The following is a 19,529-nucleotide window of genomic DNA, read 5'->3' as shown; positions in this document are numbered from 1 at the left end:
TCATTGTGTAAGATTAACTTTTTGTTTGTTTTTTGCAAGAGGTTTCTAACAATAGCATTCACATTGGAGTTTTACTTTAAAGTTTGTCTTTCTCAAGTTTTTCATTTAGAAGTTATTACTAATGTTTTTTAATTTGCCCTCTTTCTTTTTGTAAAGGTTTTTCTTTTTGTGTTTTTTTTTTGTTTTGTTTTGTTTTTTTTTTTTTTTTATGATTTGTAGTTGTTTTTCTATTTTTTGCATTCTTATATTGCAATGTTTTTTTTAGTGTAATGTAGTTTCCTTCATTTATTTTATTTTCAGGCAAAGTTTGGGTCGTGATCCCACTTCTTTGGTTTGGTGCCCCAAACCAAAAGAATGGAGTCAAAGCCCAAATTTTCTAAAAGAGGTATATTTAGCAATTTAAAGTTTTTATATTTTGAACTCTATTGTATATGGATTTGTTGAATTTCAAATTTTATGATATCGCTTCATTTTCTTATGGCACAAGATTTAAAGAAAGAAATCAAAGTCCAAATTTGCTGAAAAAAGTATAAGAATGTGAAGTTGTATGGTGTGCTGTGTTCTTTGGTTTGCATGTTATGATTGTTGTGTGATATATTCTTACAATGAAATAAAAAATAACATTTATCATTCTGTTTTTTCTAAAATAAAGAATTTAGATGATGAGGGTTTTTATAAGACGATGGAGTTTTTTTAGCATAATTGTCTGCAATAATAATCTTCAAATGAAAGAAGAAATTGTTATCGTCTTATTTCATCATCTGATGAAAATCCTCCTTATTTATGTTCTTTGTATTGAGACTAACAGTTTGATGAAAATTCTCCATCATTGTTTTCTTTGAACTTTTTATTTATTAACTTCCCTTTTTTTTTACCCTGTTTTAGTTCATTTTTTGTGTAGGATTATTTTGTTGTTTCTATTATGCAGGAAGTTTGTAACACATGCATTTGTCATTCTGTTTGTTCTAAAAAAAAAGAATTTAGATGGTGAGAGCTTTCATAAATAGTAATAATCTTCAAATGAAAGAAGAAATTGTTGTAGTCTTATTCTATCATCCGATGAAAATCTTTTTTATTTATATTCTTTGTATTAGAATTAACAGTTTGATGAAAATCCTCCATCATTGTTTTCTTTGAATTTTTTTATTTATTAACTTCTTCTTCTTCTTCTTTTTTTTTTTTTTCCTGTTTTAGTTCATTTTTTGTGTAGGATTATTTTGTTGTTTCTATTATGCAGGAAGTTTGTAACACCTGCATTTGTCATTCTGTTTGTGAAGCCGTTTTTATGTTGTGCAATATTGAAGTTTTTAGAATTGTAAATATTGGATTTATTTTTTTCGGTTTAGCAATGATCTGCAATTTTTTGTTTGGAATTTAAATGATATTGAAAGTTTAATCTGTACTATACTTTTTTTTTTTTTTGTTCTACTTTAAAGTGCAGCAATATTGGTTGTGTATTGTACAATTTGATGTTTTGTTTATAACAATATCCAAATATGTATGAATGAACTTACATAACTACGAAAATAAGATTAATTTTCGTCATAATTAATACAACACAACAAAAATAAAGTAGAATAAAAAACTACAGCCAAATAATTTTCTATGAAAAATTAAAATTGAAATTTGCTTATTTGTTCGTAAAAAAAAAAAGTTTTTCCGCATTAAAAGATGATAAAAATCTGGATTAAAGAACCAAATTATATCAAGAAGTAATTTATATTAAAATCAATGATCGAGGTAGATTATATTTTCATACTAACGGTTATAAGTTTTGAGAAGGAACGTTATCATGAGAGATTATTTATATTTAGGGAGTTTTGTTTTTGTTTTTAACTTAATGCTCAACTCCTTATCAACTTTTAGATTTTGTTTATATTTTACTAAACACATATTTTTCTTTAAACATCAAACGGTCAAGAACTTCAAAAATAGTACGTGTTAAGTTTCAAAATCAAAGACAATGTTGATTCCAATTCCTTTGGAACTTATAGAATGTGTTATGATTTTTCTGCACAAATATAAAATTTAGTGTATCAGGAATGTATCAAGAACTTCAAAGATAAAATTTAGTCTCCAAAACAATGTTAACATTACTTTTGATTTGCAAAAATTCTTGTGTAGAATATTGATTTTTCAAAAGATACTCAAATTAAAAAATTAATTTTCGAGGCTGAATTTTGCAAATTAAAATATGTTTTAGTTTATACTTCAAAATTTATTGGTCCAAATTGCTCTTGTTATTTTTTATTTTATCTGATTGTTTAGGTAAATTCTTTTTTCATGAAAAGTTAACGGTTTTATAGTTAAAAAATATTATTCTACTAATCCTAAGAAAAAAAAAATCTTTATTGTGATAGTAAATTTACAAACATCGAGGACATTCTTCGTTTTTAAAAAAATAAAGCATATAAATTAAAAGATCTTTTATGAATTATGATGAAAACAAATCTTAATTATTTTATTCAGGATTTTTTTGATTTATTTCTTTTGTTTAGATAAGTGGGGAATGTTCTCAGTGTTTTGAATTTGTTGTTACAGTAAGTATTTATTTATTTTGAATAATTTAATAAATATTTCAAGCTGTAACTACCTTTTTTTTAATATGAAAAAAGCCTTGCAAAACGTCAAAATTAAAAATGAAAATAAATAAAGCTGACCGTGTAATTAAAATTGTCACAATTTATTCAGAAAAATTTACTATTGTTTTTAAGAATAACAATTAATGATTCATGATATGTTTTTGAAAAATGGTTAATCTTATTTTCGAGGCTTGTCTGATTCTTTTTGCAATTTATTTTTCATATAAATATTTTATCCTTTTAAAGTATTAATGCATTGTTTCTGAGAGAATAAAATATTTCTTACAATGCATTATCTCCACAAAAATAAATCATATCGAAATAAATAAAAAAAAACAAAGTGTATCCGGGAATAATCATTGTGGATATGTATTATTTTTTTAATAAGAATATGTTTTGGTTTTTTTCAAAGGTACAATCAATATTTCAAATTATATTATTTTTTTTCATTTTAGTCAAAAAGAAGCTGTCAAAGGATGAGAAAAATTTGTTTTGATAATTTGAAAAATTTGTTGTATTATCTACACAAGAATAAAACATATTGAAACAAAAAAAAAAACAAAATATATCCAAGAAGTTTCTCTTGTTTTAAGAAAAGAATAAGATGAATGAAAAATATTTTAATAAAATAAAATAAATATTTTATTTTATTAAAATTTTTTTGGTATATCCTTTTCTTAAAAAAAAGAAAAAAGAGAGAATCTCATTCTGGATATTTATTATTTTTTATGACGATATGCTTTTTTTTTTTCTTTAGAGAATACAATCACTATTTCAAATTATAAGATTTATTTCATTATAGTTAAAAAGAGGCTGTAAAAAAATCATAAAAAAAATACGTTGTTGCATATTTCTCTTTGAAAATATATCTTTGTTATTGTTACATTTATTGTCAATACCAAATATTTATTCTATAACCAATATTTCAACAAAAATTAAACAAAATTACAAAAACAGAAAAAAACTCTATTTCTTTGTTTTTTAATTACATTTAGATATTATTTAAGTTAGTTTAGATGTTAACATTCATAGTGGCATGTTCTTAGTTTTATTTTTATAATTTTTTTATACAAATTTGATTAAAGATACTAATTTTAATTTTTTCCTATTACTTTTTGTCAGGTTAATCGCTTTTATTAATTTGTCGGACTTCTTTTGTCAACGTTTCCAACAGTCATTTGCTTCCGTGTATGCTATATATATATATTTTCTTTCTAGAATTATCAAATATTAATTGAAATATAACTATTTAATGTTAATCTGTTCAATATTTGATTTTGTACTTATTTATTATATTATTCTATTGTATTTCATAAATGGGCCTGCCAAGCTATTCGATTCAACTGTCACTACTTTGAGCATCTACGAAGAATTATTTATGCGTTTTTTATTCTGTTTATTGTCTTTGTATGTTTTATTTATTCATTTAAAGATGTGTTCTGTTTTTACATATATTATTTTAATGTTTTGCCCATTAATTTTAGTTATTATTCTTATTTGTAATTCTTATTCTTCTGTGCTTGTAATGTTTAGTGTTTATCTATTTAATTCTCTGATTTCGAATCTATTTGTTATATTGTTTTGTTTCGTAATTACAGCTTTTATCTTTATAATTTATAATTTTTTTCCAAAATTGTCTTTCTTATAATTTTTGTTTTTTTATATCAATTTTAATTTTTAGTATATATGCTTACATGTTATCTTTTAGTTGCAATAGTATATACTCTTAGATATTGATTCAAAATTCATTATGTTGATCATTCCTTTGTCTAATTTGATTTTTCCAGCTTGACATAATTGTTGACCTCCTTCTTTTGTTGACAAACAAAATGTGTTGACAAACAAATGAATAGTGGTAAGATGACCTAACATATAGAGAGAATTCTCTTAAAAATATGTTTAGTCAATCTTTTTATCTGATAATCACTTTCAAAAATCTCACAAGGTTGTGGAAAACAATTAGTGAAAAAACTTCCATATAATCTCTTACCAGAAGAACAAAAAGAACAATTGCTTCAGGAGAGAAGAGAACGATATCATCGACAAAAAGCATCAACAAGTAGTGCCATTCAAGTTGAGCAATTTTCCATCTATGAAACAAATATTATGGATGCACCTATTCTCGAAAGTGATGAAAATGCCCATCTTTTGCAACAAAAAAAATGAAATGTCTCTCGATGGTATCGATGCAATTGAGAACTTTTTAGAAGATGTTGAATATTCTCAAGACATGAGTTTCTCTTTGGCTGATCAAGAAATCAGTGTATCTACACTCGATACAACCGATTACTTGCCTCCAAGGTTAACAAATATATCTATTGAAACTCCAAACAGATATGATCAAATTACAATTGAAAATGTTTATTGTGTACTTTCATTTTTTTTTTTCCATATTTTTATATGAAACTTTTTATTTCTCATTTTATATTCAAAGTGTAAATATTTTGTTCAATAGCCTACTTATACTTTTCAAGGTCAATTAAACTGTGAAAGTAGGACATCAAGGTCTTGTCAAGGTATGATAACACTTTTGTGTTATGATAACACTTTTTGTCTTGTCAAGGGAATAATGCGGCGGATCGCTCGAAGGGGTGAGGAAGGTTATAATAACACTTTTTCTAGTTTTATTTCTTTGCCACGTAAGTTGAAAGGCATGCTCAAGTTGGATAAGGCGGGATTGCCGCATGTTAGATTGTAATGTTTTCTAATTCGATTTTTTGTATTTCTGGCTTGGTTGTGTTGTTGCTTTGATTTTAATAAAGTGTCAGAGGTGCCGTCCTCATTTTGGCAAAAAAAAAAAAAAAAGGGTCTTATCAAGGTAAAAAAAAAAACCATAATACTAAATTGTATTTTTTAATCTTATTTTTATTATTTTGTTATTTTTTGGGACATAATTTTTTCAAAATTTAAAAAATTACTTCATATTTTTTCACTTGTGCCTTAGGTAAACATCTTCATCAAATTGCTCGATTTATACATATATTAAAAACTGTGCCAAATGAAACAAACTGTTTGCCATTGGTGTCGTCTTGCAAATATTGTTGAGCAAAAAGATTTTATCATGAAACAAATAGTTTTTGCTGTGCTAATGGAACAATTACTTTGGCTACAAATAATGTTCCTGATCAACTTTATCATTTATTTTGTTCGAACACAGTTGAACGGCCAAATTTTTAACTTATGTTCGCACATACAATAAGAAATTTTCATTTATATCATTTGGAGTTAAATTTGATAGAGATATTTGAAGAAGAAATAGAGAAATCTATACATTTCGAACTCAATGACAAATCTATCATTATCTTAATGATTTGACTCCTTTGGATGGACACTTTTCTTATTTACAACTATATTTCTATGATACTGACATGAATTGCAGAATCAAAATTTTGATTTAGAAAGATTGGATGCATCAAATATCATAAAACTTATGGCGATTCTTTCTGTTAATCCATATTTTATTTTTTCCGAAGACTTGGTGATATGCCCAACTTGGAACATCATGAAATCTATATCAAATCAGATCCTGATATAGACCAACATGTTTTTAATACTCTTGAAGCATCACAAGTGGCAGTAATTTGGATTGAAAATGACGATTCAGAGCAATTGAGTGGAAGAAGTATTATGGTTTACAATCATTAAGGTGGTAGTCATATAGTTCAATACTATTTTGGATGTTATGATTCACTTCAATATCTATTGTTATTTCCTTACGATGACACGAGTTGGTATAATGACATACAAAGAATAAAAAAAGGTACACAACTCTTGCCAAATAAAACATCAACATTGATTAAACCACAACAATCAATATCAGTTGATGATTTACTTTCAAGAGAAACACAAAGTTTAAATATTTTCTATACTTTGACAATTTTATAATGTTTTTATTTCTAAATTTGGAGTTATCTTATATTTTCAAATTTAATTTTTGTAGTGCTCCGAGAAAAAAAAAAAGAGCCAATTGTTTCATGTCATGAATATTATTGTTACAATCTACAGATTAGAGAAAACATCAGATCCATTTTGTTATGCTCTGGTCGTTTGTTGCAACAATTCATTGTTGACATCTATGTTAAGATTGAAACTTCGAGATTGGATTACTTCCATAATAAACAATAGCAAATTCGATCTGAAGTATATCAATGAATTCTTGATAGTTTTTCACTCGGAGAAAGAAATAATTCCAAGATTTCTAAACGCATTATATTACCTTATTCTCTTATTGGAGGACCAAGAGACATGCAGAAAAGATATATGGAAGCAATAGTTTTAATCCAACGTTATGGAAAGTCGGATATTTTTTTAACGATAACATGCAATCCAAGTTGGAAAGAAATCTTAGATGAATTAGGTCCACATCAAGAAGCACAAAATGGTCCTGATTTGATTGCTAGAATTTTCAGAGCAAACTTAGAAGAACTTAAATATCAACTATTAATCAAGCAACAAATTTTTGGTAAAGTTGAAGCATATGTTTATGTGATTGAGCACAAAAAAAGAGAACTTCCATATGCTCATTTCTTGATTATATTATAAACAGATTGGAAGATTTATGCTCTGAAATTTTTTAATGAAATTATATCGGCAGAAATACCTGATAAAAATAATAATCCGCATCTCTATAAAGATGTTGTCAAGCATATGATGCCCCAATGGAATATTAAATCTGACGAATGTCTGTATGAAAACAGATTCTGTTTGCAAAAGTCATTATCTGAAAAACTTCACACCTAATACAACTGTTGTAAATGATTGTTTTCCATAATATAGGCGTTGTGATAATAGAATTACTGTCAAAGTTAGAGGACAACATTTGGATAATCGTTGGGTTATTCCGTATAATCTATATTTGGTTACAACATTTGATTCTCACATCAATGTTGAGATATGCTCTACAATTAAAGTAGTAAAATATCTTTACAAATATATCTACAAAGGTCATAATTGTGTTACTTTTAAAGTAATTTCTAAACAAAGCAATCAACCTGTTGATGAAATTCAATTATCCCAATAAGGTCGATGGATTGTTCCACCTGAAGCAATGTGGAGGATTTTTGACTTTATTGTAAATGAATGCATCCAGCAGTATATACCTTACATTTATATCTTGAAGATCAACATCTGGTGACTTTCTACAAATCAAAGCTTGAACAATATTGTCAACTCTGATTTTTATGCAAAATCAATGTTAACAGAATTTTCTGCAACAAATCGTGTAAATGAAAGCTCTCAAACATTGTTGTATGAAGAATTTTCAGAATTTTTTGTTTGGAGCAACAAACATAAAACTTGAACCCCTCAAAAGAAACAAACAGTTATTGGCCGAATTGTTGCAACGAATCTATTTGAAGGTGAAATGTATTATCTGCGGATATTATTAAACCATATAAGAGGTCCTCTATCTTTCATCCACCTCAAAAAAATTAATGGTGTCATTGCTCCAATATTTTGTGAGGCAGCTACGTGACATCGCTTATTAGAGTCGGATACATCCTTAGAAGATTGTTTACATGAAATATGACTATATCAAATGCCATACAGTTTGAGAAGACTATTTGCTACAATCTTGATTTATTGTAATCCTGCAAATCCAAGAGAACTGAAGGAGCATTTTGAAGAAAGTATGTCAGCTGACTTTAAAAGAGTTGAAAGTAACTATATGAATATCAGAAAAGAAATTTTGCGGCATATTTCTTCTACACTTGAGTCAATGGGAAAATGCATTAACATGTTTAATCTTTTAGATCATGATATTTCTTTTGATGACGGCCAACTTCAATCTAGAGAAATTAATGATGAATTGACAATCATAATTTTAGAAGAAGACCTTATAGCATCAACAATTCTCAATGATGAACAACAACATGCTTATGATTCAATTTTACAAAAGATTTTCTCAAATCAAGCAAGTTTTTTCTTTATTGATGGTTCTGGTGGAACAGGAAAAATATTTCTATATAAAGCGTTTCTTGCTACATTAAGATCTAAACAATTAATATCTCTTGTAACTACATGATCTGGTGTTGCTGCATCTATTTTACCTAGAGGTCGAACAACACATTCAGGATTCATGATTCCATTAAATTTTGACAAAAACAACATTTGCAATGTTAATAAACAAAATGGAATTGCAAGATTATTATGTGTTGCATAGTTAATTATATAGGATGAAATGCCTATGTCAAAAAACCAATCTATAGAAGCATTGGACATAATGCTCTGGGACATCAATGATTCTGAATTATTATTTGGTGGCAAGGTTGTCATTTGTAAAAGTACAAGACAAGAAAAAATTGATGCAAGCTTGCTCTCCTCTTACATATGGTCTGCTCTGACCAAAATTCCCTTGACTCAAAATATGCGAGTGAGATTAGATCTAAAATTTTCAAATTACTTGCTTCAATTAGGCAATGGAATATCCCCAATCACAATTGAAAAAGAGACAAGAATTGTTGATAATATGCTTATCCGTTATGAAAGTGATGCTAGTTCTTTGCAAAAACTGATAGATATTATTTTTCATAACATTTATAATTACTCGAAAAATTTGTCTGAAATGTTGAATCGTGCTATATTGACTCCAAAAAATACCTCTGTTGATGAAATAAATGCTACACTTATACAAATGTTTACAGGTGAGTTAAAAAAATATTATAGTTTCGATGAAGTAATTGATGCATCTGAACAGAGCATTATGGAAGACTTTTTGAATACTTTGACACCAAATGGGTTCCACCTCATGAATTGCTCCTTAAAAAAGATTGTCCAATCATGTTGCTTAAAAACATTAATCTTTCAGAAGGCTTATGGAATAGAACTCGTCTGATATGTCGAACTTTGAACCGCGTAACGTCATTGATGTAGAAATCACAGTTGGTCATCATAGTGGTAAAAGAGTCTTTATACCAAAAATCCCATTATTGCCAAATGCTGATGAAAACAATGGTTTCTCATTCAAGAGAACTCAATTTTCTATTAGATTAAGTTTTGCAATGACAATTAACAAAGCATAGGGCCAAACAATAGATTTTGTAGGGATATATCTGCCACAACCTGTATTCTCTCATGGACAATTATATGTAGCATTATTAAGAGCTAAGACAGCCTCTTCAGTAAAAATTCTGGTAAGGCCAACATCAACTGATAGATCTCAACAAAATTACACAAAAAATATTATGTATAGAGAATTATTAAGTTTGGCATTTTCATCTTAACATTATACAAGTAAAGTGATTCAATAATTTAGATTCATATTGTTATTATTTTATAAAGCTTCAAGTTTAAATGCTAATGCATTTTTTTCCTTGTTTACATATGCAGTGTTTAAGAAGCGAAAGTTTTATACATCTATCAAAAATATCATACCAAGCACAAGAAATTGGAGAATTAAAATGCTTGTAGCAGAAAAATCTCTGAAACGTACAGCACAACATTCGCCATTAAAATATCAACACTTAATCTTAATTGATGCCGATGTATAATACTTGTTGTTTTGTAAATTTACAAAAAATTATAATTATATATTTAATGATATAAAATGTTTTCTAAATAATAATAAACATATATTAATTTCTACTGGAAATATATTATTTTGATATTTTCCAAGGCAATCGACTACAAGCAACCATGTTTGATAAAGATATTGATTCACGTGATGACACTTTACATGTATTCCAATCATACTACATCGGTAATGCTTACGTGAAGCCGCTAGATCCTAAATATAAAACTGAAACTCATCAATACCAATTGATCTTAAATTCAAGGACAATGATTGAAGAAATTGCAGATGGTGAAGAAGTATTGCAGCCACCAGTTTATGATATCTTTTCATTTAGTGAACTTCATAATTATAAAGATTCGATTGCAGAGATAAGTTAATATTTATTCAAAAATTTCAGATCCTTTCATAACTATATTTATTAACAAACAAAAGACTATAAACTAATTTTTTGGCAATTGCAGTATACATTATACCAACTAGAGAAGTGAAGACAGCAAATGGTTCTAAAGCCTTGCAAGAAATATATCTGATTATTCAAAGGTAAACATATTCTTTAAATTATGTATTTATTTTATTGCATTTTGAATAATAAGTTTTTTCTAGTTCCATCTATTGACATCAAATTATTTTTTATTTTTGCTTCAATTTTGTAGCTTAAACCATGTATGTTTGATTATGTGGGGTCAGTTTGTTGATGCTGAATGTCAACAAATTTAAAAAGTTATTGGAGCTAAACCAATCATTTTTGCTAGACGATTAAAAGTCACTTCTAATAATGGTATTATTAAAAAAGTTCAGAATTCTATATTTTTGTTTTGTATAATATGCTCATACCATATCTAACATATCCTTTTAATTTATAACTCTCTTTATCATCTCAACCAACAAGTATGTTTACGATGAACCCTACAATTCTTTGCGCAGCATCGTGTTGCAAGAATGATAATACATGTTTTATTTTTTTCATTTAATTTTAAAATAAATTTTTATTAATTTTTGTTTTCAATATATAATTGTTACATTTTCAAAAATTATTATTATTTTTTAATTTCTTTTAAATTTTTGCAGGGCAATGATTTCTTGCTTGAAGATGTGATTATAAAACCTCGAATCCAACACACACATTTGCCACTGCTCATGTTATCTAGAAATTAACGAACATTTCTGATGTTGCAGAACTACTCAAGGCTTCACAACCTATAATAGTAAAATTATATTCTTAACAATACTTTTCTAATTATTGATTATTACAACACAATCATTTTAATACTTGTTATAAATATTATATAGAAACCAAAATTTTGGATGAAAGGCAAGATAAATGTGCTTGATCTCTAGCAAATATTCTTTTATATGTCTTGCGTCGGATATAACGAAGGAACATCCTATGATTACAATGAAAAATTTTCATGTTACCATTGTAAACATATGAGCATTGCACAATCATAGTAAGTACTTTTTTTCTAAACCTTATGTTTACATCACTCACTTAAAAAATTTAACATATATCTTCTATACATTCTAACAGATGACTATATTTTTATTGATAATAGTTGTCGAGTATATATTGAAGTTGATGATGATACAAAACAACTAGCTGTAGTAATATTTGGTAAAATTACGATAAAAGCGTTGGGTTATTCAGCAATTCATTTTATGAATTATACTAGCAAGGTAACATAATATTATATTTTTTAAACCTTTTCAATTCAGATAATACAATTATAAATCAAAACATAATTTTTATAGTAAATGTTTTATATTTTTACAGAGCATTTGCCATTCTTAGAAAGTATGGCTAAAGAAATCTCAGAAAAAGAATGGATAATCGAACTTCGTGCAGATATAGACAAGATGAACCAATAACGCTATAAGAATTTTAATATCTTATCAATTAATTCTGCAAAAGAAAAAGAAATATGTTAGTTACTATAGTTGTAATATGAACTTAACTTTCTGTTTAGAATTTAAATCAAACTACATTTTATAAACTTATATCAAACTTCTTTTGCATATATATTACTATGGTTGTTGCATTTATTATTTGTTTTCTTTGACATTTCATTTTTTTTTTTTTACAATTAGGTTATAACTTCTTTTTACTATATGATTCAGAGATTTGTAAGCAAATATAATTTTTTTATAATACAGTTATATTATTTTTATTTCTATCTATATATAATTCATATATATATAATTAGCATTTTATCTCCCCTGGTCAAACGTCCAAGGACGTTTCATTACTGCTAGTAAAACGTATACGTCCCTATTACCGCATGCAGTTTGTAATAAATAAGGTTGGGATATATTATGGATCATGATAGCTTTTGTGTGTACGTACTTGTGTGCTGCTTTGATCTGTGCGTGTACTGTTATGCCGTACGTTTACTGTTTCCACTTTCCCGTGAATGAACCTTAAATCCGGAGTCTGTCGGTTATTAAAGAGAGATGATCAACTGCAATATTAATTTCTGTAAACTCATTTGGAATAGGTGGTCCATATGTAGCTGCATGATTCTATATATATTATCCTAAAAAATTAAAAATATTCATGATTGATTGATGTTTTTTAGGATAATAAACGAGCATTAACTGCACAGTTTATATTTTAAATGTTTTATACATAATTTCTACAAAAAATATACAAACTTATATGAACTTTGATGATCAGTTAATTAAGCTTAATAACCACATCGATTTGGTACAAATTATCACTCTCAATCTGTCAGAAATTTTGTAATAGTTTGCATCTTAAACTATTAAAATTTGAAATACGACACTTTCTAACTATTTAAAACTCGCACCATGGACTCAATATTAAATTCTAGAAAATTAAGATAGATGAAAAATACAGTCTTGATACTATGACTTTAATGGATAGTACTGTACAATGTTAATTTTTAATAAGTTCAGAATGTATAAGTATATATGTTTTGGTGGTTTGGGATATAAATTACTGCAAAATTACCTTTAATAATTAATGAAGATGCAAATTAAGTGTATTAATTTCTCCCAGCTTTTTTTAGGTGCGTTTTAAACTTTTAATTGTTATACAATATTGTACCAAATTATCGTGCACAAGCTAGGCATCTTGATCTACCCCTTTTTTTTTTTTTTTTTTAAGAAAAAAAAGATACCCTAAATTTATTGATAGCTCTCACTTGTGACGGAGGATAATAACACCGATAAGAATAATAACAAAGAGAAACAGGTGCAAAATAACAAATACCTCACTACGAAGTTCGCAAATAAGGAATTCCAATTCTGTTCATCAGAAGAAGACTCCTCAACTTACTGGGCAAATGATCTTTATCTTCAATCCAATCCATGTTTACACCATCAGCTCCCAGCTTAGCTAAAAAAATCAGCCACAACAGTTCCTTCACGAAACACATGACTTACTCTATAAACCATGCTTCCCAGGCAGGTCTGAAGCTCGTCTAAAAAATCTTCAAGATACTAAATATTATATTCTACCCTAGTAAGCCATCTAACAAGAATTTGAATGTCTGTCTCAATGTGAACTTGATGAAACCCAAGTTGACAGCACCTTCTAACTTCTTCTAGCAGGTTACTGCATCAACTTACTAGTTGATGCAATATTTGTACACATATCAATCAACGAGTAGATCCAGGCCAAAACTTATAGCACAATCCCATGCAAAAAGCCAGCATTTTGTGGCATGCACGGTTTCATGAGTTCTGGTGTAATGCCCAAAACTAAAACCATAAACGGACCGAGTTTTGCTTATATTTTTAAAACTTCATCTCTGTTTACAAATATATATTAAATACACAACCTCCAGACTATTCAAAATTATAATACAATAATTCTCAAATATCTATTCACAAGTTCGGCTAGATCCATTAAATTTTAAATAATTACAATACACATACTCCGACAAAAACTATAAAAATAACTAAGATATGACCATAAAGAAAGCTCTCTGTACAACCAAAAACCATCTTCAAGTAACAAAACCATCAAGCCCCAAAGCTTTCAAGCTCAAGTGACAAAACCAAGACCACTATAGAATCTTTGGCTCAAAAGCTATTACTTCAAAGAATGGAACTTTCCACAACTCGGAAAAATATGTGAAATGAAGTGGTGATCTATCACATGTTCAGTAAGTAGCAATTTAATGGAGTGTGGAAGTTGGCAATTTTATTGACTATAAAAAAGTGAAAAAAATTCTCAATAAAATAATATGAGTAATACAATTTTATTTCAACCAACATGTTCAACCATATATCATATTCAAGACCACATGATAATAGGAAAATCATCAATATAACACAAAGATATCATACTATTAAGACATCATGCCGCGAGGGCATCAATATACCACAAAGATATCATGCCGCGAAGACATCACGCCACGTGGGAAGTCAAACATGTCACAAATACTTTCATATCATGGGCTTAAGAATAAATAACATGCTCACATTTAACTTTCAAATTTAACAAGCCACATAGTATTTTTCAAACATTCTAACCATTACAAAATTTGCACAAATTCCACAAGCAAAGCAAAAATAGAATAATAATGTGCACAAATCTAAAGTTTACACAAGTTAGAAATATAATATCCAAGTGCACAATTCTAATCAAAACCAAATAGTTATTTTATTGAGAACCCATTAAATAGCCACTTACTTCGATTTCTAATCAAAATAGTCACACGATATTCCTTCACCAATGGTTACTCGGAACCTATTTCAAGGCCATTATAAAATATTATCCCCCAAAACTGATAAATCCTAAATTTTTAGATTACAAACATGTTGCTGGACAGTATCTATACCGGCATCTATTCCCTTATTATTTCAATGTAAATAGGGTCCACACTCAACCATATAACAATGACATCAACATGGATTAATTCTAGCTAATACACCCACTAACACTTGAATATTAATTTCATCTTCAACACACCCTAACAACATAAACAACTAAGTATATTCTCAACAATCCACAATGCCAAATCTTAACAAATTTCATATTCAACATTCATTAAATATATTACTTATGAGGGAGGAGAATTCACCTAATATTATTGTTGGTGGTGATGAAATAGCAAGGAGTAGTGGCTATGGGTGGAGGTTACATGGGGGAGAGAGAGAGAGAATATATATAGATATATACAGTTGGGGATTGCGAGAGAGGTAGGGGAGGGGGGAATTGAGAGAGAGAGAGATAGATAGGGAGAGAGTATATATATATGTATATGGTGGGAGGGAGAGAGAGAGAGAGAGAAAAATAGAGACTGTGATTAGGATGAGGGGGAAAGAGACAAGCGAAGGTGAGGGTTGGGCCTTTTAGGGGTGGGCTAGGCCCTCTGGACTTGGGTTATTACAATCTTCCCTCCTTCAAGAAATTTCGTCCTCAAAATTTGATATATTATCCATAAAAAATAACTGATGGTATTTCGATTGTATTTAATCCTCTCGTTCCCATTTTGCTTCTCATAAAGTTTGATCTCTCCAAAGAACTTTTACAAATCATATTATTTTGGAGCGTAACACTTGCTCTTTGGAATCCACAATTTGAATTAGGGTTTATTCGTATGACAAATCTTCTTGGATTTGCAATGGCTCATAATGCAATATGTGCGAATGATCAGATACATATATTCGTAGCATGTAGACATGAAAAACATTATGTATTCTAGAAAGTGCAGGAGGCAATGCAAATCGATAAGCAACTGGACTGAGTTTTTCCGAAATCTCATATGGTCCTACTTAACGGGGACTAACCTTTCCTTGCATACCAAACCTCATAATACCCTTCATTGGCGCAACTCGTAGAAATACATTATCTCTAATCTCAAATTCCAACATTTTCGTACGTTTTGTTCTCATAACTTTTTTCTCTACTTTGAGTCATTTGAAGCCGGTTCCGAATGAATGCTATCTTTTCACAAGTCCATTCTACAATCTCAAGCGCTAAAATATTTCTTTCACCAACCTCGTCCCAATAAAGAATAGATCTACATTTCCTCTCATAAAAAGCCTCATAAGTCGCCATACCAATGCTCACCTGGTAACTATTATTATAAACAAACTCCATTAAAGGTAGATGGTCAGTCCAACTCCCTTTAAAATCTATCACACAAGCCCTTAACATATCCTCTAAGACTTGAATAGTTCTCTCTGACTGACCATTTGTCTGCGGGTGGAATGTTGTATTAAAAGTTAATTTCGTACATAAGGCTCGTTGCAATTTACTCCAAAATTGTGAGATAAAACATAGATCTCTACCTGAAACAATGGTGTTACTAACACACCATGTAACCTTATAATCTCTCTTATATAAATTTGGGCAAACTTGTCGAGAGGATAGTTTATCTTAATTGGAAGAAAATGTGTTGATTTCGTCAGTGTATCCACCACTACCCAAATTGCATCTTGTCTTTTATTTGACCTTAGTAATCCTGACACAAAATCCATACTTATATGCTCCCACTTCCATTATGGAATAGGAAGTGGTTGCAATAAGCTCAAAGGTTATTGGTGTTCCACTTTCACTTGTTGACATGTTAAACATTGCTCTACAAATCTGGCTATTTCTCGTTATTTTATTCCACCAATATGTACTCCGAATATCTTTGTACATTTTAGTACTCCCTGGGTGTATGGTATAATGAGAATTATATGACTCTTCTAAAATTTGTAGTTTTATTTCTGGATCATTTGGCACACACAATCTATCTATAAATCTCAAAATACCATCATCTAACATGTTGAATTCAGACTTCTTTTCATTTCATACTTCCGCCATGATCTTTTGCAATTTTACGTCATTGCCTTGGCTCTCTTTAATTTTCTCAATTAAAGTGGGTTGTACACTTAATCTAGTTAGGTAAGATCGAGAATCCTTCACTAAAACTTCAATCTCATACTTCTCTAAATCCAAGATGATTTGCCTTTGAGTGGTCACTAAAGCAGCTGTAGCACTAAAGGATTTCCTTCCCAGTGCGTTTGCCACTACATTTGTCTTATCAAGGTGGTAGCTGATCGTACAATCATAATTCTTAATTAATTCTAACCACCTCCGTTGCCTTTTTTAGTAAATAAATATTTCAGACTTTTGTGATCGGTATAAGTTTTGCACTTCTCACCAAGTCATGAGTAGGATAATTTAATTCATAGCCCTTCAACTACCGAGAATCAAATTCGATCACCTTTCCTTGTTGCATCAACACACAACCTAATCCTTTATATGAGATATCACTATAAATGACAAAGTTTTCATAATCAAAGGGTATGGTTAACACTAGGGCAGTAACTAACATATGGTTAAGCTCTTTGAAACTACTCTTGCATTCATCAGGCCACTCAAACTTAACATTTTTCAAGGTTAACTGAGTCAATGATACTGCTATACGAGAAAAAAAAACCCTCTACAAACCTCCTATAATACCCCATGAGACCTAAGAAATTGTGAACTTTACTCACATTAATTGGCCTAGTCCACGTAGTCACAATCTCAATCTTACCAGGGTCTACCACAACTCCATCTTTGGATACCACATGTCCTAGGAAAAAGATTTGACCAAGCCAAAGTTTCTTTAATTTGACATACAATTGTCTTTCCTTCAAAATTTGTAGTACCAACCTTAAATGCTTTTCATATTCCTCCCGAATTTTAGAATAGACCAAAATATCATCAATAAAAACAATTACAAATTGATCTAAATACCCTTGAAAAACTCTATTCATTAAATCCATGAACGTAGCTGGGACACTGGTCAATCCAAATGGCATAACTAAAAATTCGTAGTGCCCATATCTAGTCCTAAAAGCCATCTTTGGCACATCTTCCTTTTTTACCATCAACTGATGATATCCAGAACGAAAGTCAATCTTAGAAAATACTTAAGCTCCTTATAGTTGATCAAATAAGTCATAAATGCAGGGAAGGGGGTATCTATTCCTTATAATATCCTTATTTAACTCACGGTAGTGTATGCATGATCTCAAAATCCCATCATTTTTCTTCACGAATAATACTGGAGGTCCCTAAGGTGATATACTTAGACAAATGAACCCCTTATCTAATAATTCTTGCAATTGTTCCTTCAATTCCTTTAACTCTATTGGTGTCATTCTATAAGGTGTCTTAGAAATATGGTTGGTACTAGGGAAAAGATCAATAGAAAAGTCTATCTCTCGATCTGGGGTTAATCCAAGTAAATCCTTAGGAAATACTTCTGGGAAGTCTCTAACTATAGGTATATCCACAAGTTTCAACTCTTTCCTTTTGGACGTCTACTATGCTAGTCAAGAACCCATAACATCCCTTCCTAAGTAATCGGTTGGCTTTTAAAACTGATATTATTTGTAATGGAGACTTGGTGGACAATCTTTTAAATCTAAACTCTACAAGAGGTTTAAACACTACTTTTTCGAAACAATGAATATTAGCATGATATGCAGCCAACCATTCCATTCATAAAATAACATCAAAATCATGCATATCTAAGACTATCAAGTCTGCTAACAATTCTCTACCCTCAATAATAATCATGCATGATTTGAGTACAAGATTTGTTATTAATGTACTGCTTGCAAAAGTTGAAACTACCAATTCAAAATCAAGTAGTTTTGGCTCCCTATCACAATTCTTAGCAAATACTCTGGAAACAAAGTAATGAGTCGATCCATAATAAAAAAGTCTCTTGGCATTTATGGAAAATAAATTGAGTATACCTATGAGCACCTCGTTCGTAGCTTGGGCATATATATTTTTTTAAAAGACGAGACCCCAATTTTATTGATGACCTCACTTATGGTGGAGGAATACCATGGAACAAATTACACACCTATAACTGGCTAGTATTTTAATAAGGAAAACATACATAATAAATCGATTGGAGCAACAAAACCAAATCAATTGCACAATATTGGTAAACCTAGTCTGTTAGTTCTAAAAGAAGCAAAAATTTCCCTAATGGCATTAAAAAGCTCGTCACATTCACCTTTAACCTCTCATTTGCTAAGAGATCCACAACTGTATTAACCTCCCTGAAGACATAGTTGAAAGAAATAATTGAGGTTCAAGCAAGCCGGCATAGCTTGAAAGTTTGCTTGGAAGTTTATATATGAAGTTTCTAAATGTTCAAAATTTTTCAGTGGGCAATACTTCAAGTAACCTCATTCTTACCTTCTCTCCCCAACTTAGTATGACTAGGGCTGTAAATGAAGTAGTTTGTTTGATAACCCGGCTTGGTACTCATCTAGTTAAACTCGAATCAAAATCGACTCGTAAAAAAAAAGCTTGTCCGTAAAAGCAGATACATGCTTGATTAGTAAATAACACATACCCAACAAAACTCGACTTGACTCGACTAAGGCTCATTAAGGCCCACTTGTTTATGCCCAAGTCGACTTGTAGCTCGACTAGATTAAAACTCATTCATATATTGATAAATATA

The sequence above is a fragment of the Juglans regia genome, chromosome 2, assembly GCF_001411555.2.
Source record: "Juglans regia cultivar Chandler chromosome 2, Walnut 2.0, whole genome shotgun sequence".
NCBI lineage: Eukaryota > Viridiplantae > Streptophyta > Magnoliopsida > Fagales > Juglandaceae > Juglans > Juglans regia.
This window is presented reverse-complemented; position numbering follows the sequence as displayed.